Source organism: Salarias fasciatus, chromosome 17 (genome assembly GCF_902148845.1).
Source record: "Salarias fasciatus chromosome 17, fSalaFa1.1, whole genome shotgun sequence".
In the NCBI taxonomy this organism is placed as follows: domain Eukaryota; kingdom Metazoa; phylum Chordata; class Actinopteri; order Blenniiformes; family Blenniidae; genus Salarias; species Salarias fasciatus.
In genome coordinates, this window is record NC_043761.1 from 7931704 (window position 1) to 7951756 (window position 20053).

The following is a 20053-nucleotide window of genomic DNA, read 5'->3' on the forward strand; positions in this document are numbered from 1 at the left end:
TCTCTCTCGATCTGCTGCTCCTCTCTCGACATGACATCATCTAATAATCACATTTCCTTCCAAATGTCTTTTTTTTTTTACTCCTTCACAGATGAACGCAGGCATGCTGGGGTTATTCAAGGTTACAGCAATCTCCAGAGGAGGATGCTCTTTTTCTCCTTTTGTTTTTTTGGTTTTTTTCAAACCTTGCACCAGACAGCGCTGCGTCCAAATATTCTCATCATCTTCACAATTGAATTTTATTTTGACTACAGAGGCAGCCCAGCTCCTTCCTGTTTTAAGGCCATTGCCTCCATTCAATTTATGCTGTATTGCTTTCATTTTTGTTTTATAGCAAATATACACAGAGTGGGTTATGCATCATTTATTCAGAATGGGACTTTGAGGAAAAATTGAAGCATACTTTAGAGCGCAATCATAACTCAAAAAGCATGAAAAATACAAATTGCAACTTGTAAACTATGTTTGGTTCAATTAATTAATTATTTGGATTCCTATGGTTACACATACTGTGCAGACAAACATATTGTGCCACACCTCCTATTTATGAAATTCAGTTTCTTTTTTTGAGTCTCATTCTCACCAGTGTGTTAAGTGCATTCCTGACTGTGTTCATATTATGTCCATGAATTAATTATTTACTGTCTTTAATCGAAGAAAACAAGTGATTATTTGTGGTTGCTTCTTTAATTGTGAGGTGTGGGTTCAAACTCATCACATAATGGCAAAAATGGTCTGACATTAATGTGAAGAAACACAAACCAAACAGATTTAAATGATTGATAGAAGGTTATCAAGCTATGCCACATATGAATGCGGTGTACAAAGTTAGAAACATGGATTTGTTGTCAGTTTGCCACAACAAATATGTTTTTATTCCTTTAGCCAGGGCAAAGATGCAAGTTTTGACCTTGAGCTGTACCTTTTCATGTACATTGTGTGTATATATATATATCTACAGACTCATTCTCGCTGGCCTTGTACACTCGTACTCATGTTACGTTCACCTGTTTACTCTCAGAGGATCCGTCCTGTAGCTTTCAAGCTCATACATTTTTCTTTGGTTTTTTTTTTTTCCGCGCCTCCCTCCTGAACACGCTGTGATTTGTTGAATAATGAGTATGCGGGGTATTTTGTCCACATTCGACACCCGTGAGGATGTTTCATGCGTAGCAGATTGGTATGAAAATTGAGACTCAAGTCAATTAACTTTCTTCCAGTCGATTCAGAATATCCACATTGTGTGGTTCATTTAATGTTGATAGGATATTGATTTTTAATTACGTCTGAACAGATTGAATATGACATCCTCATTACAAAACTTGATCAATATTTAAATGATTGAGTCAGCTTTCCTCCTGAATTGCTTGTGAAAGTGAACCGAAACCAACCTCGGAGGGACTTTTACGGCGACACTGATGCGAGGCGCTTTTTCTGGACTCTGTAATCACAGCAGTTTATCAGAGACGGCAGCTTTTTGGCAAAGCAACTTTTAAAATCAAAAGGAATTAAAATAGTAAGTGACAAAGTTTGTGTTGCAATTACTCGCGACGCTCAGTGGTAAAAGACTGTGATCATGCACCACCACTTCAATATTGTTTACTGAGAGTAAGGGTTTAGGCTGTCCAAGTGCACATAAACTCTTCAAAATATAAAGATCGAGGCCTTTCCCTTGGATTTTTGACCGTTGGCAGCTTTTAATATATGACATGGCTTGATTGAAATGAGATAAGTGATTTTTCACACCTCCTGAAGTTGACAAAAAAAAACTAAATTTGAAAAAAATGCAGCCTGAATAGCAGTTTAAACAAGCTTTACAACCCACAGCAAAAGGGAGTAATGGAGTCGGGAGATCACTGATTTGTCACTTGTAGCTGGACAGTGTTCCCATCTTGGGAAAGTGTTTTTATGTGGCCATGCCTCATCTTGATTGTTATTTGAGCACATGGAGTCATACTCTTTTCTCAGGGTCCCTCTAGAGTCTAGACAAAAGAAACGTTCAATAAATGAACTCGTGTTAGCTCTTTGCTCAGGCCTTCTTGTTGAATATTTTGTTTTGCTTTTTCGTCTGTTGGCCATTACGATGAAGGACAATCAGTTAAGAGACTGCTTATTTTCTTTAGCAGCCATCCATTTGGGACTTCTTTTTGAGAGTAGTGTTATACTAGATCAGATAATTTCGCTAAGCTCAATACTAAATTTGTCCACCCTGTAATTCCAAGCCATGCCTCTACAGTACAATTTCCTTTCAGTAATTTAGATTTCCGTTGGGGCAGCCAATGGGGCAGGCATCAGTGGCCTAAAAACTGCAGAAGCGGACTTGGAATCGGAAGTTCTGAGGTTTGATTGTGCATTTTTCTCGTGTTCACCCTCTGATGTGTTTCCAAACTATCTATTCTGTGTCTTTTATTGAAATAGGTTGAATGAAGTGGACGCATTGAAGATAGATGAACAGTGTCAGTTATTTTCCACTGAACTAATTCACGCCTCCACATTGATACCAGCCGACATCCTTGCTGGTGTTAAACAGGAATATATAGAGTTTATGTTGCTGGTGTTAAGTCTGCTTTTCTCAGGAGCTTTACATTCTGGCCTTAACAGATGTTTGGACAAAAATCACACATGAATCCTGTGTGGTGCCCGAAAGTAACACGCTGTCTCCACAACACTAAACTATGAGCGGGGCTGTTGATGTTGACACCAGACTTGTGGATGCTTGTTTGTTTTCGTCTGACTACAGGAAATGTAAGAAGCTTACAGAGAGCCTCAAGAGAGAGCGAGTCTGTCACTTACGTTTGTCTGCTCGGCGCATCAAATTTCCTATAATAAGACTGAGTTAAATGCCCTCCGTGTGCACACAGTTAATAATGAATAAAATGATCGCTCTCTTGCTCAAATTATTGAGGGTGACACTGTTTCCAGTTAAAAAAGAGAGTTTAATATTTAGATTAAAATCTATGAATCTGTAATCAGCTCTAATAAAGTCTTGTAAAGCAGGAATAAATCTATGCTCTAGGTCTGTCACATAGATTAATTGTGTTGCTACAAACCCTGCCAAAAGTGAATGATTAAAAGGCTGGCAAGGATTTAGAATTAAGTCACAAAGTCATGAAAAACACTGCATTATTTTTTAGCTTTGAAACTGCAGGAATATGTTCATCACAGAAACCAAACAACAGAAAACTGCAACACCTCAACAGCTCCCAACAGAACAGAACCCAACCCTTCAACAATAATAATAACTAACGGTCATGATTGATTTGACTTTTTCACACAGAATGCCATTGATTGATTGGTTTGATATAAGGTGCTCCGCTGTTTTGACCCATTAGCAGTGGGATTCAAACCTGAACTAAAGAAAAAAACATACATAATGTGACAGATATAGCAAAGTATTCGATGTATTTTGCACTAGAAAGTGTCATTAAAACTGGCTTTATGTTGAGATTGTAATCATTTTTGGCACTAATTTACTCTGTACCACAACAAAGAAGTACATTAAAGTTTAAATTTAAAGGTTATCATGGCAGCATTCTGCCGGTCCGGACCACTCAAGATGAAATTGGGATGCATGTGGCCTCTGAACTGAAATGTGTTTGACGCTCCTGGTCAAGAAGAAGCTTCGATATGAGACTAATCATTCGTGAAAATGCAGACATGCAGATAAGATCCATCTGTGGGTGGAGGATACATGAAGCTGCTGAGCTTTGATCTGTCGTAGGAGTAGCTGCTATAGCATTTGGCCAGACGAGAATGCTACGGCTGGCTTGCTGTCGTAACATGGCAGCGCCGCAGCGTTGCATGTTAATTCACACTTAACTCATACCTTTGCATCGGATTTGACAATGAGAAATAATTTAATGTTTAAACTTCAGTCTTTTTTCACAGTTGTTCTCCTTTCTTTCTCAAAATGTGTATTTTTAATGTTTTCAACACTACATTATACCAAGGTAAATAGTAATCATCTCTGCCATCTGTTGAATACGATGGAAACAGGACAAAACCCTTTCCAAAAGGGGGGAAAAAAAACATCATCGTAAATGTTCATGCTCCTTGAACTTTTGAATCCTTTTTGATGAGGTGCAGAGTGGATCTCATGTGCTCCAAGAATAGTACAGAACTGGAGCAGAAACACTCCTAAAAGTAATTCGTCTTTTCATTTTAGCCACTAATAAGCCTTTCAAAGAAATAAATGAGCTATAAATGACACTGATGTGTTCTTTATAGCTCATATATTTCTATCTTTAGATTTCCCTCGCTTGCTCTGCATTGCGGAGTGATTTAAATTAGGTATACCAACTAAAAACACAAAGCTCTGGCGTGGAAAATTAACTGACATCTCGACTAACAAATGTTTTCTAGAAACAAAGACACAAATGTGACAGATGTCTGAAGTGATGAGCTTTTGATGGATTATTTCCTGGCAGATGCTTATTTTCTTTCTTGTGGCTGTCAGGTGATTGACAGTAAACAAAAGGAAGCACGATGTCTCCCCCAAGATAACCTGTGCAAAAGGATTTATTGATGAAACTGAAAGATTTACAAAGCCAAATTGGTGCTTTGTGTTGATTATGACGGATTATCTCATCTTCAGTCTCTGGGTGAGTTTGTTTTTGGGACTGATTTGGGCAAATCGCCCATTTAGACAGATGATTGGTCCACTTAGCAATGGTTTTGGTGGTTTTCCAAAAATAACGTAACATTATAAATGTATCAATTGATCGATCATCGTCGCCGCATTTCAACCAGCACAGTATTCATGTTTAATCAGGAACGGGGAAAAGCAGCAGGTGCTTGCACTGGTTGCTGATTCTGTAGAAACAACAATGACTGGATCCTTTGGCAACTAGAGACTAATAGTAAGTTGCGAAGCCAGACTGAGGACAGACTGAGGGTTAAGCTGACTCACCACCATCTGATTCACAAACGCAGCATTAATTAAATCTTGCATGCTGTACCTTTTGATAAGCTTTAAAAGGTCTTCAAATGGGAATAGGCAGGGTGTGATTTGCTGGTGTGTGTGTTTCCTTATTAAGTATTTTTATCGCTGAGAGAGGTGAAAACATGCTTTGCTCCCCTCATAGGGATCAGTCACTTCAATAAGCAGGCCAGACCAAAAACATCTAATGAATGTACTTCTTAAAGTAATTAAAGCAGAGTAATGTTTGGATTTCCTGTAGTCGACATGTGATCCGTGGACGGAAAGTTGGATCTGGTGCCCGTTTGAATCTTTTACTTTTACCTTCCGGTTTTTCCTTCTTCTCATTATATTTCAAAGGTAAGATAATTCTCCTCCTGCCCAGTTCAAAACACCCCCTGCTTTCATCAGGATATGATATGAGTATACCAGTGACATTTAAAGCGATGTAGTGGAATAGGGAACGATTTTCTTCCAAGCTATGAATATCATCATATATTTAAAGTTGCTTTTTTTTCTCATTTTGGTCTTTTTTTCTGTCATTTACAAGAAACACATCATGACAAAGAAATTGTTTTATTGTTATTCCAGATCAGTTTGCACAACTGTTTAAAACACATTCATCTCTCCAGTTCTCCTGTGAAACCTGGTTTCTTCGCTGAGTAACAGATTTTGAAATGTTGATTCAATTAGTCCTCTATTAGGTTGTGACGCGGCTTTATTTCGAGTCGAACCTCATCCCGGCGGCCCAGAAGGAGCTTTTGTTTTATGACAGCGGCAGTGTGTTCGCCGGCCTGAACAATAACAGCTCCACCTGTCAGATGACAAAGTGGGTCACGTTCTGGTGGCTGCCACCCTCAACTTTTATCTCAGATTAAACCGGAGGAATCTTTTTGTTGGACATCGTACTGGACATAGGCCGTATGTTCCGGCTTTTCTCTCTGATTAAGCCCTCCTTCAGATTTATCGGCCATGGAAATAATGGGAAACACAGTGAATGTAGAAGTTTTAGGCCATTACTCATGGCTTTTATTGGCATGGGGCTCTGTCTGGCACCCGGCCAGTGACCTGCACAGAGGACAAAGCAAGTAACGCCTCTCCTGGCTCCTGGCGAGGAAAAGCGTAGCGGTGAGGGGGTGGCGGCAGAGAGCAGCCGAAAGAGAGAGAGGAGACGAGGCAGCAGTGTATGTGGGTGGTGTGAGGATGGCGAGGAAGGGAATTGTTTAATCATTTACAAAAAAAAATAAATAAATAAATAAATAAAAATGCAGTTCTCCAAACGTTATCTTGAGACATTTTTGCCACCTTTTTGTAATATAGGAAGAGGGTCACACAGAATGCAAGCAAAACATCTAAAGGGGATTTTTAATAGTGTCTAGACAGAACAGTTGGTCCCCGAGCGGCAGTGTACAAACCGAGACTCTTAGTACAAACACTAAAGTTTAGTGACAAAGACGGGTTTTGAAGTAGTCAAAGGCAGGAAAACTGATTATTGCCCCCTGCAGTATATCATTTGAGGAAACAATTGTAAACATAAAATGATGCATTCCTAAAGCAACATAACTATAAAGCTTTAGATGCAAACATAATATAGTGATCTCGTCTTTAATAGCCTTCATGTCTATGTAGTGGAAGAATCCCAAAAGCAAATGGTCTTTAAGACTTTTTTCTTTTCATTTATTGTCCTCCTTGTAAACCATAGTGGCAAAATGTAGACATGGTAAATACATTCCTTTGCTGTCATTAAACCAGAAGATTAATTAAATTGTTTCTAATAGTTTATAAAACACAGTGTTGTTAATTTTCCTAATTGGAAGAGAATTGCTGATGAGTATGATTTGGAACTTATCTCTGGGGCCCAAATGACCTTTAATGGTAATGTTGTTCATAATTAACAAAGCCATTAAACACTGTTCCGTGGGACGGCGTGCTATAGGTCTGTTATGTTTTAATCTACTGCCCACTTAGAATAACAGATTAAAAAAAATGTCCCATGATGGAAAGCTTTATGGCAATTTTTAATTTGTATTATCTTTATATGTGTAGCAGTTAATTAAAATTGAGAAGAAAAAGTGAATGTAATACATATTCCTGCCTCATTACCTCATGGTGGTTTGGAAATGTGTTGTGGGGAACCAGCATTTTTGATGAGTAAAATAATAACAAAATAACCATTTTCATCTTTTTTAATCTCTCCTCTCTTATGATAAATCTTTTTTCACAAGTACATCATTCATACATGATAAAAAAAAAACAAAAAAACTTTGTATTTAATAAGCTGATCTCACTGAATTGCCGCAGATTGCCAAAGGGATGTTCGAAATATCTCAAAACATTTGCAAGGACTCATAATTTCCTCATGTGATTTGCAAGGCCTCGCAAACGCTACAATTTTAAACAATTTGAAAAAAAAAACAACAACATGTAGTTTAGTTTGGTTGCCATTGTGCCCGTGTCAAACGTCAACACTCAAACTACAAAGTGTGAATAACGACACAAGAGCCTTCATCCAGGTGACGCTCTGGACTTATTCTACGAGCTCCATATGCTCCAGAATCGACTGCCTGTGTCTTGAATGCTGATCCACTCATTATCACTTTAAAAATAACTTAACACAAATGTCAAATTACCAGTGAGTGTCGAAGCAGGGAAGCTGCATTGATTTTCTCTGTTAAATATTTACCCAACAGCTACAACAAATGACTTTTTGCCACCTTACAATGATAAGAAAAAGCTGATGTTTCTAACACTCGAGCATATGTTGTTGGTGCTTTGGGACGATATTACAGGTTCAAGGTATGTCAGGTGAGAAGTGCGGCGCAGGTGTGTGCAGCCTTGTGAATGCTGTAATTGGTTCCTTTGGCAAATCCAACAGTATCATTTTCTCTAAGTGTTTTTCTCATTCTCAATCAAGGATCACACGAACGAGGATGGAGATTTCATATAGCTCCTTTCTTCTCCAGAGAGTGCAGACTCCTATATAGGCTCAGCAAATGATAACTCGCAGACTTGCCCACCCACACAGTCACACATGTACTATCTTCTGAGCCTAAATCCTTGTAGAGGTCAGGCCTCTGTTAATTGCTTTCTATGCAACCGATGGGTGGATCACAGCTATGGAGAAGTAGCTGGGAGGTATCACGCACGCGCGCACACGTGCACACACGCAGAGTTTGGCGTACAATCCACCCAACAGAGACGGTTATCAGCTAATTAGCCCTCGCAGCTGCAGGGGCCAACCTTATTGACATTGCAATGACAGTTTTCTGGTTTGAGTGGCACCGTCACCCGTCCAGCCGTGTCTTTGTGATTCAATTAGGAATACACAGACGCAGAAATAACACTCGCAAGAGCCCCAAGGAGCAAATGCAGCGTTCAGACGAGCTGCCATATGGATTATCGTGCTCAAACTGGCTTCCCCTCTTTCAAATGAATGACTTATTGTGATCAGCGACTGATTTACACCCATTAACAAAACAAAGTTTTGAAATAATAAAGAAAAAAATCATCTAAATTTCAATCTCCTGCATAGTCACACTCATGCGAGTCTTTAACTGGATACAAATACACATTAAACAAAGACAATGGCTGTGCTTGATGCTCATCTGGCGTGTATGGGGGTTTGTGGAGGATTACATGTGCTATTGTTTCGTGTATTCAATCGTGTTCCTCTCTCAGTTGGATTGCATTCACTCACAGGATTCGGCTATCCTTTTAAACATCCGAAGGAGAAAAGGCTTTTAAAGAATTTGCAGCGGCATCAATTCTTTATATTCATAATGTGATGAAATTTTAGACCACAGCTGTAATAGGTTTCAGGGGGTGTTGAATATTCTTGGAGAAGAGCCTCGGGCTAGGCTAACCAAAGCCTATTGCTTGTTTCAATAACCAAGAGGCTTGGCTAATATAGAGGTGCAGAATTTATTCTGCTCTCTCTCTTTCTTTCTGCATCCATATCCAAGTTAAAGCACATTCACCTAAATTCTGCGTTTTCTTTTTTAAACCTTTTTATGAAGCCATTAAAATCTTAATAGCAAAAGAGAAAAAAGACATTTCCACAAACTCATTTCTTTTGGTCGGCCATGTGATGATCACCTGCAGCCCACGCTTGACTCACTTTCATGCACAAGTGGAAACCCTTCTTTTGCGGCGGCACTATCTGGCGCTTTGTAGCAGGAGGAGATTATTTGGGGGAGTTGTGACGTAACCTGAAGCTAAGCAGAGGGGAAAAAGCTGATCTCGCTTGAGGAACACACACACACACACACACTCACACACACACTCACACAGATGGAGAGTGAGATCCTGCCTGCCACACTTCTCATCTCCATCGATGATCAGATCTATAAAGGGAGCATCAAGTGAAAATGAAAGAATCCCCGCAGCTGGGATTTTACTCATTTGCCTTGAAGGGAAAAGAGAAAGGAAATTACCGACCACGGTGCCTCTGCTTCTTTGATTTTGGGGGGAAATGTTTTGCAGAGGCTCGACGCGCTGAGCGCAGATGAGGAGGAGCAGGCTTCTTCTCGGGGATGCATAGTTTATGAAGTGGCTGTTGTCGTGCGTAAATGACAAGAGTTGCATTGGACTGAATCAAGAGAGAAACACAAGAGGGAGGGAAAACCGAGGGAGAGAGAGAGAGAGAGAGAGAGAGAGAGAGAGAGAGAGAGAGAGAGAGAGAGAGAGAGAGAGAGAGCGAGAGAGAGGGAGAGAGAGAGAGAGAGAGAGAGAGAGAGAGAGAGAGAGTCTGCAAGGCGACTTGGCTGGCAGTGTTTGCCTCAGCCTCTCCGGCAGTGGGAGAGATGTGCGTAACATGCAGCGGAGAGCGGTGATCATCGTCTGCGCGCCGCATCGCCGTTGGAGAGCCGTGCGCACCGGAGGACCGGAGCCTCGCCGAGGGGCGCAGCCCGCTTTGCAGAAGCCGTCTCCGCTGAGGCTCCGGCGAAGCCAGCGAGCGACTCCATAAGAATAACAAAGGGGAGAAAAAGTGATTTAAGGAAGCATGCCAGCCTCTCAGACGAATATTGGGGGTTAATCGCCCCTCTTTTATCTTTTTTTCTATTTTTTTTTTTAATTGGAGCCACTCTGACGCACCGGCGACCAAGCGAGCGCGCATATTTTTCTTATTTCCTCCGGATTTTTATTTTTTTTTTTTTTAAATCGCATCCAAATTGGACTAACAAGTGTGGATTTCTTTTTCTTTCCTTCTTTCTTTCTTTCCTATAAAGCCGGATGAATGTTGCATTACATGGCCAGCAGAATATGAGTCAGTGCGTGTCTGTGCGCTGAGGTGGAGTGTCTCTCTCCCGCTGCACGGCTGTCTCGGTCCGCCACGAACCTTCCTACGCCAGGATGCAGCTACTTAGAGTTGCGTGGGCACTGACCGGAGCGGCGATCTGCTGCTTTCTCATTCTCCTCATTCACTCCCGCCTGCTCAAAGAAGGTAATCACTCCCCAAACTCCACCGATCACCCCCCCCCCCCCCCCCCCCACCACCACCACCACCACCACCACCGAAACCCCCATGTTTCCACCGCCTGACATGTAGTTGAGATGAAGTTTTCCGCAGCAGTAACTCCAATGCGGACTGTAGCTGCCGCAATCAAATGTGAATAATATCAATCCAAACGAAACTAAACCGAGATAAGAAACGATTTATTCGCATTAAGCAAAGTAGCGCGGATTTTATTCCCTCCACCTGCATTTCTCCACATCAACAAGTCACCTGCTTGATGATCGATTAATCCACATCACAATCGAGAAGGAGAAATGAGGTACAACGAATGCAGGGGGGGGGGGGGGGGGGGGGGGGGGGAGTAGCAATAAAATCAGCAGACCTGTTTGTGTAGACACTGATTTGTTGTAAACGTTTTCAATAGATGGCACTAGAGTCTAGCTTTAGGGTAACATGGAGGTCAAGCGGCTCTAATGTCGTTCCGTTTTTCCTCTATTGTGTTTTTTTCTATTATTATTATTATCGTTCTTTTCATTCTGACCTTTTCATGCTGGAGCAGTGGTATATTTCATTCACTCACCTCTCGGTGAGGATCCGCGCTTTATGCCGCTGCGTGTGAGCCGCGGACGCTGCGTCTGCCCTCAGATCTTTCTTTTTTCTTTCTTTTCTTTTTTTTGTTGGAGGGTTAATTAATTGAGTTTCATTTGCTTGGCGTTCAATTGTGCATGGCAGGTGGAATAATGAGTCATAACTTCACTGATGTTTCAGAATAGGGGATTATTTCACATAACCGGCCATTAATTCCACCCCCAGTGCAGCAGCATAATATATACCATTCAAAACCCATGCAGAGCTTCAGCACACTCACTGCTGCTGGAGACTCCTTATTTAAGTCAAAAGATGTATCACAAGGGATTTACTGTACTCCATGAAGCTGGCACGAAAAAAAAAAATACCCTGTACTTAATACCCTTTTTATACATGTACGCCCTGGGGCGGGTGCAGTCTGTTTGGCACTTAGAAACTGTCATGGGCTCCCTTTGTGGACATTTTTGAAAGGCATGGCTTGGACTGGCTCGCCGTCCCTCTCTGTGCCTCCAGCACTGGCCAGATATTCAGGTCAAGTAGTGGCAAACACTCTCTCCTCACTGTGGTGAGTCCACGGCCGCCACAGGGAAGGAGGATGCCCAGCCATGCTGGGAGTAAGAAGTGATGGGAAAAGACAAAAAAAAAAAAAGGAAAAAAACCTGGTCAATCAGCCAAAATGTGAGACAAGGAGAGTTGAGAACTTTGTACTGGCACTTGTCCCGGAGCCTTCCTTTGGAGTGTTAATTTACTGTGGCATACTCGCCTTTTTTTTTTCCACAGAGGTCAAAAAGAGGATTGTGTGGCCACCTAAGAGGAGAAAAAAGCGCTGCTCATGGCTGTGTTAATGCGAGGGGCACTCATTAGATTCAGGCCATCAGCATTGTTGAGCTTGTTGACTGGCAAGGCAATATTTTTGACCTTCACCGCTGAGTTGTTTGTCTGTATCATGTTGTGCTTTTACACTGAGGTGATTTTCCCCTAAGCCTGCATTTTTTTTTTTTTTTCCCCCCGTTGCTTTCTAACTTGACACCGAATAGCTTTGCACTTCTTCTTTTTGAATGGTGTTGGTTGGTCAGTGCAACTGATGTTCATTACGGTTCAAGATACATGTTGAAATCTTCGGGAAAAAAAAAAGTGATGGAGAGGGAGTCCCACTCGCGGTTGGTTGAGAATATGCTCACTTCAGTCTCGAGAATGGCCAAGGTCAAAGCCGGCTGTAAGGCCTAATAATAAGAACTGATAAAATGAATTCAAAGGACTGCATTAGTGGCAGCCTTTTGGGAACGAGGATAATGAAAGGCATGCACAAGGGGGCCTAAAAAAAGAGCAGACCCCCTTTGGTCTTGTCTCGCATGTTCTTTTACAAGCATTAAGAACTTCAGAGATGTTCGGCAGAACCAGCTCCTGTGTGTATTTGTGCCCAGAGAAAAATGGGAAGACATGAAAACTGTAGGTTATATCATATCAGAGACTGATTGTCTTTGCTGTACTTTTTTTATGTGTGTGTATGTGTATTGAGAGTGGTGTATGTGTGTGTGTGTGCGCGCTGTAGCTGGTAGTTCAGATGTGCATGCAGGTGGTCTGTTATCTGAAGGGAGTCTGTCAAACCGTGGAGTTATTTCCATGCCGGTGGAGGTGGGAGCAGCAGCCAGATGCAGATCCAGTTTGGTGATTGTAGTGATGGGAAAGCTCATGGAAAAACAAAAACAAAATGTCACCCCTCTGGCAGGCCATTAGACGACGGCACAACTCTACGAACATACAAAAAGTGTGAAATAGGAACGTGTTTTTTTTTTTTTTTGGGAAGGGGGTGGTGTTGTACACCCCATTGCATCAGCCCTGTTGGATAATGTGACATGGGGTTTGTGTGCACTGAGAAATGAGGATGCTGAAAGGGTGGACTGGGGAAGGAAACCTATTTAAACATTATGCATTGAGAATGTGGATGGATTCTGTGCCATAAATTTCTCACACTGTCCACTTCAATAATTCAGGCAATGGAGCAAATCCCATTTTGCTCTTCATTGGCCGAGATATTTGTCACATGGCAATAGAGAGCCTGACAGGTTCATGGGATAGTGCTTGGTATGAAAAACCCAACTTTCAATTTATGGACAATTTAGGTAAAAATAAACACAGTAATTCAGAAAGTGAGATTCCCAGATAAGCCAGAACATTATGACCTCCTTCCGAATATTTTGCAGGTCCCTCATTTGCCTCCCCAAATCTAACAAATCAACCTTGTGGCTAAAATGTTCAACAATATGTTACTCTTGCTAGAATAAGGACATTATTGTTCATTTCATTGGTCAGAATGTTGTGGTTGGTGGTTTCATGCTGCTTTTTGTAATTAGATGATGTGAAGTGTGAATTGGAGCCATGCTGCGGGTTACAAATATGGTTAAAAAGAGCATCAGTTTAAATTCTCACTGCTGCGTGGATCTCAATTAATACAGCGACAATGTAATGGATTCATGTGGAAATCAGCATCAAGCAAGATTTACTATCAACATTTTAAAATCTTCCAATATTTCCCTCTTAATGAGCACATTGTCAGCTGAAAATGCAAATCATGAGGAAACTGAAGGCTCACAGCGATAAAACAGATAAATTGAATAATCTTCAATGATTGATTTGTGCCTGCTCCATGCTTTTCAGTTGCTAAGCCATCTGAGATAAAAGAATCTGGGCTTTAAACAGCATACTATTGCCACAATTCCTTTTTTTTTTTTGTTGAGAGAAATTTGTTTATTTGCAGGATAATTTTCAGAGGCGTCTGGGGAAAAAAAAAAAAACAGTCTTGAAAACACAAAGGGTTCAGTTTCTCTGTTATAATGACAAGCAGGATTGTTCTGCTGGATACAAAACCCCTGTCTGCTCACCCCCAATGGCCCCTTCACCCTCCCTGAACCAGACCACCGGTCTGCTTAACAACTGCAGTTATTGATCTCCAGGTAAAACCACAGGCTGAGCCATAATGGGCCGAAGTGACAGATATGTGCATACACGAGAGGCGCCTGATGTCAGGCAACCAGACTCATTGTTTTCCTTTTTTTTTTTTGACCTCAGATAGAGGCAGAGTCAGGGGGATCCCCTTTAGAAAAAAAGACGTGGATCAGAATGACATTCTGTGGTGTAGAAGCTCCGCTCAGAGGAGCTTCAGGGCAGATTAGGGTCAAGCAGTGGCAGACGCTTGGTGTCATGCACGTCCGTGGCCTGTGGAGAAAGGGAAGTCCCCGTCAAGTCCGAAGACACGAGCTGGGAAAAAAAGGCGGGCACCTCATGTGAGCGCTCCAGAAAATGATCCCACGGTCACGCAAACCTGAATAAACCTGAGGATTATATTAATTTGTAATGGATCTTAGAAATGCTGCGTTGCACCAGTTATCATTTACTGAGTGTTTGATTGTCTTGAATGCAACTGATGATTATTTTACCCAGCCTGAATTTATCTTATTACAAAACATCTTATTAATAAATAAATAGATGTGTTTAAAATATGTATTATATGAAATGCAATATTCATTTTAGAGTTTTTTTCCCCCCCACAGAACGTCATGTAAATGTAAGGAACTATCAAACACATATCATATATACATTAACAGACTGTATTACTGAGAAGTGGCAGCACAGTTTACTGTGATTTTAACATTGATATGTTTTGACCATCCTGCTGGTGCAGTTGTGTTAAACCCTGCAGGAGAGCGAGAGATTTTATTCCCCCTGCAGTAAAAAAAAAAAAGAGTTGGCAGAAGAGCAGACCATAGGAGTGGACAGATCCCCTTCCAGTAACTTACACAATGGATTCATAAATGTAAAGTTTATGTAGAATAAACCACACAAGAATCAATTTATAGCCAAATAAAGAGCAGCCGTGACAATCACAAGATCTCAGTATCTTGTATATCCCAGGAGTCATTTCCAGGTTTTACTCAGTCGGTCTGCACATGGAGGGCTGACAAGCAATTCTTCAGACATAAAATGGCACAAACAAAAAATCAAGGGGAGGTGTGGCGGCACGGCCTCAGACAAAAGGGGTTTGGCAGAACACACTTCAGCCTGATATAACCTCCATGTTCTGTCAGCAAATTTGCCCGCATCCTGTTGCTCTGATGCTGTCGTTTTGGCTCGAGAGTCCTACAGGCTCTCTGCGCTGATTTTTCTGTTTCGAGTTTAAGAGTTTCAGAAAATGAACAAAATTTACTCGTTGTGGCGAAGGTTGCGTGCCTTCCCGGGAGTTTGTCAGTTATTTCATACCCTACAGTCACAGCGGCCGCGCAGCTCGTGTGGGGGCGAGAACTCCCAGCATGCCACTCACCAGAGAGGTCATCAGGGGCAGCTCTCCTTTAAAAGGTCTCTAAGCTCAAAGCTGGGGTCACTGAACGGAAAACAAATCAAAAATCTTCCTGATTACAGCCTTTGGGTGTGATTCGTGATGATCATGAATTTTCCTCTGCATACGACTGATATTTCACACGGTGATTGGCTTTGTGTGTCAGAGCTGTCAAAAAGCTGATGGGCCCCTGAGATACTGAAGATTTGTTTCACAACTGTTGTTTGTGTTGACACTTGCTTATGGTATACTGTTTTGTTTCCCTGTTTTTTTTTTTTTGGTTTTTTTTTTTGCCCTTGCTGCAGTGATTTCAGCACAACTATTCAATTTCATTGTGCCATCTGCGAATGCCGTGTTTCATTTTTCCATCAGAATATTAATTTGGTTCGCGCTACATTTGCAGAATGCTGAACGCACTTCAGGCGCCGTCTTTAAAAGGCATATTTGTTTGCCAGCCATCACCTGCATCTAAAACATGTGGATTGTTTAATTATAGTCGAGGCCAGAGTGAACCGTAGCATGAGTTCTGACTTGAATATGCAGCAGCAGAGGTGTAGTCATTATGTATTTCTTCCTCTTTGAGCATCTATTATTAATCTCCAGAAAGGAGGGATTTTAGCCCTGAAGCACAGCTGTAGGCTCAAGCAAAATAAAGATAATATGCATGTATCTAATGTTGCAGTACTCCTTTAATACACAGAAGCAATGTCACAATCACCATGTTTTACCCTGCAAATCTCAGTGATTTCAAATCCTTCGAAGTGATGGTGCGCTTAGGTAGGCAGAGCATTCCCCTGCATGTAATCTGCTGTAAAGTGCTTTAAATTGAGCACAATTTATCTTTAATGGTCAGTATCAGCTGTAATCCATAAGGGCAACGCACATTAATCAGTTGCTTAATTGATTCATTAGTTAAAGGGGTTGTTAATTAATTCACTTCGATGAATCAATCACAGTTGCAGTAGAAATCTGCAGTGGTTATTCAAGGTAATCTAAGTCAGGTCTAAACAACCCCCTTGTGTCCTATGTCCAGGGGCACGTGTGTGTGAGAGAGAGAGAGAGACACACACACACAGAGAAATCTTCAATATTTTGCCCGTAGCACTGTTTTTCACAGTTCCTATTGATTGTGGGACAGTAAAAACTGTGCACTATTGCACCCAGTTTTCCTAAAGTCCTATTGATTGGGCTTTGGCAGTGCTGTGGGACAATAAAAAGAAAGAAGAAGAAGAAAAAAAAAGAAGCAGTAGTTGGAGTTGGACTCTAATGAAACGCTGGCTGTGAGGATCCTCTCTGGGTTCCAGCTTTTAGTGGAGAGACTCACTTGCCGGCCTTGGAAATACTGATGTCAGAAAGACGTCGGCCTTACCCACTTCATTCCCGCCCTTCGACCCATGACGTGCCGTGTAAAGCTCCCTCAGGCCCTACCGAGCCAAGCTTCAAGACATAGATTTGAGCTACTACGTAAAAAACCTTGGATCACCAAGGACACTCGGTGCTACGTCTTCCATCCTCAGGCACATTCATGTAATACAGATGCTGGTGATAAAATCTGTAATGCATGCAGTAAATTGTGGCACAGATCAGCAAGCTAGCACAGATTACTAGATTGTGCGCTTCCTGAATGGAAGACATGGGAATCTGCAGAAAGTGTGGAGTGATTTTCTTTTTTTTTTTTTTGGAGGGGCGGCTGCAGCTGTATCTTTAATTAAAACCTCATCCAGTTGCCAGGGAATGTGTTCTGGTCACTGAGATCTGATAAAACTCTGCTGTATGAATTAGTCATGCGGGAGCGTGTGCGCACACATACACACACACACACACACACACACACACATACAAGACTGAATAAAGAAGGAGGAGCAGTTGGCAGAAGACTCACGCACTGAGTAGCAGGACAAGAAGAAGGAGGGCCAGTAGTTTGAGAGGTTAGAGACGAGCGGAGCCATTTGTCTATCGGCCTGTCAGCCGGTGGAAGAAAGATCCTCTCAGATCAGCGTTTTTCTCCAAGGAAGGGCGGATTCCTTTGGGCCCATTCTTGCAACACTGGCAACATGTCCATCATGACCATCTCTCAAAGAGAAGCTTGTACCTCCCCTCGGATGATCCAAACCAAGCTTATAATGGATTCATCAAGATAAACAAGCTCAAAGAGTGCTGATTTAGGGAACTGAGCCGAGCTCTCTGTTCATTTTATTCATAGGCTGACTCCTCAGACTATTGATTCTGTGACCACCAGGGTGCTTGAGTGCGATACATCCACACATTCTTGAGGAAATGATGGGTGAGAAGTGTGCTTACCCTTCTGCGCTTTCAATTTGTGCTTTCCCGCTGTGTCAAAGGTGGGGATGAGGTCATTCCAACGTTTCAATCAATCTTTGTGTCTGTTCATCTCGCCGATCGATACCTACTTAAGAAGTTTGATCTTCTGTGTGCATGAGATCACAGTCATTTGAATAGATTTAGAAACAAGGTTTTTCTCTCTTCGCCAAAGCATGGCCCTTGGCCATTGTGACACAAATGTGGTGTCGGTGATAACCGGCTTGGTCATGCTTTATGGATCCAGTGCGTTCGAACCGCTCCTTCGCTTTCCATCCCAGCGAAATGTAGGTTTAATCTGATGCTGGCTTGGCTCTAGTGCATTAGCGTTTTGTGTCAGAGGGCCAGAATATTACCAATGCTATGCTGTTCCACCAAAACAAATTGCGTGTTACTCTTTAGAAAACTAATGGAGGCTTTATCGATTTGAACAAGGCCAGCCACTTGCTTTGTCTCGGCTGTCAGATTGTGTCTAAAGCAATTTCATAAAGATCATTATTTTCTTTCTCGGGATGTCTTGCAGCTAAACAAGATCCTCCTCCGTCCGTTCCTGCCTTTTGTACCGCTTATGGCGGCAGCTCTTATGGTCCAATTGAAAATGAATTAGAATAGAATGACACATAATGAAAATCACTAAAAAACATTGGCACGTCACATCCCCTTAGCTCTTTGCACCCTTGAATAGATTGCTTGTGGGGTTCCAATTCCTATTCTCGATCTAATGCCATAAAAAGAAAATGGGCTTAGCTCACTGTAAAGGACGAGCCATGTCATTATGGGTCATAACAAGCAGTGCCACTCATTTATCTGCTAATGTTATTACGGCGTGCGGAGGGGAAAGGTGCTGACATGGGTGTTAGTCATGCAACAGAGCTAGATAACTCATCAGGTTTGCTGCTTTTATGGTGATCATCATTGACATAATTGATGTAGCTGGCAAGCATTACACTGTCAAATTGTAATCCAACAGGTTGTTGGAATAACATTATTCAAATGATGGTATGTTTGAGCTTGCTTACTCATTGGAAACCCCTTTTGTCTTGTGTGAAGTTGTGAAGTAGCTCGGATGCCGAAGGAGCTTTCTATCGCTGCCAAACAGATGCGACGGCTTATACATCACACAGTACGAGTAACACAATAACAATTATTTCAGAAAACAATTATGTCAAAGCAGACTTCAGATTAGTGCGCGATCATACGTGAAATGTAGCGTTTGTTTTATTTTTTTTTTTGGATTGGAACTAAGAGGTGAGAAAAGATCTCAGGGTAAAAACCTAGTCACAAAGAACAACTACAGCATCATAATTTAATATTTAATAATATCATTGGCTTGGTTGCCTGGTTTTAATCTCTGATTCTTATGTTTGACACCCCTGAAGTAGACAGCAGCTCATCCAGGTGTGGAGAGGACAAACACACATATTCACAACAATACAGTAAACATGACAAAAGGTAATAATCATAGCATTTAAATACCTTGTGTATGCCCATTCCAGCTGCAGATCTGGAGCCTTGCAGAACAGGGTTACTTCCTTTCCCTCACTGCATCAGCTAATAGTCCCTGTTTTTACAATTGCAGTGTTGCTACATATAGTTTTATGCTGATGTTTACAGCTTTGTCGATACAGCAGCAGGGTGGGTGGAAAGAAAAAAAAAAGAGAAAGAAAGAAACACTGAGCGATTCTGCTTCATCATAATCATTACGGTCCATTCCACATGGGGGATAGGAACTTCATTATTGTACCTGCAGGGACTGTTAAAACCAAACTCATGAATACAGAAAGCTTTCTTCCATGGTATTTTGTTTCTTTACAGTGCCACCACTTGGAAATTTTCAAAACCATATTCTTCACTGAGAATAATGCATACATGTACAATAATTCACGAGGCAAGCAGGGCATTCACTGCTGTCGGTGCCGAAGCAGCCAGGCTGTGGTACCCCTGCGTCAGAGCTCAAATGGAAGTATGCATAGCAGGGCGGGAGGGTCACTGCTTTCCCAAACCAAGTGTTTCATCATCTGAGAGGTAGTGCACATTTTTCTATTTGGTATGCATTGATGTGCACTGATGTGTCTGACTTAACCACTCATCTTTTTCCTTTCATAACGCCGACTTGGCTGGCCTCCTCTAAGGCGGAGTGTGCACGGCCTTCAATATTCTTTATTTCAGAGGTTATTATCGCCTAGAAATTCACAGTGCGAGCATGAATCAGATGTACCCCAGATAGCGTTTCGGCATACAGTGTGAAACAGCCCCCCCCCAAAAAAAAAAGGTGGAAAAAAGAAATAATATTTTAATAATGATATGTTCAGAAAATGAAATATGCCAGGTTTGCACATTTGCCTTGCTGAACAGACAATAAATTATATCTTGTGCTGTACCACATAAGCCCAAGGATAATACCACATCCAATGAGAAAGGAAATAGGGCTTGTGGGATG

At 41.7% G+C, this 20053-nt stretch overlaps 1 protein-coding gene across 3 annotated transcripts in view; it reads left to right on the forward strand.

Moving 5' to 3' along the window:
- tafa5a (TAFA chemokine like family member 5a) overlaps nt 1-20053 on the forward strand; it is a 136887-nt gene that overhangs the window by 34509 nt on the left and 82325 nt on the right. The window contains exon 1 of one of the 3 annotated variants that reach the window (XR_003933325.1): nt 10095-10361. The exons of the other annotated variants lie outside the window; for them this stretch is intronic. The gene's annotated coding sequence lies outside the window, so the exon portion shown is untranslated. Of the gene's footprint in view, nt 1-10094; nt 10362-20053 lie in introns of those variants that run through there. 3 annotated transcript variants of the gene reach the window in all.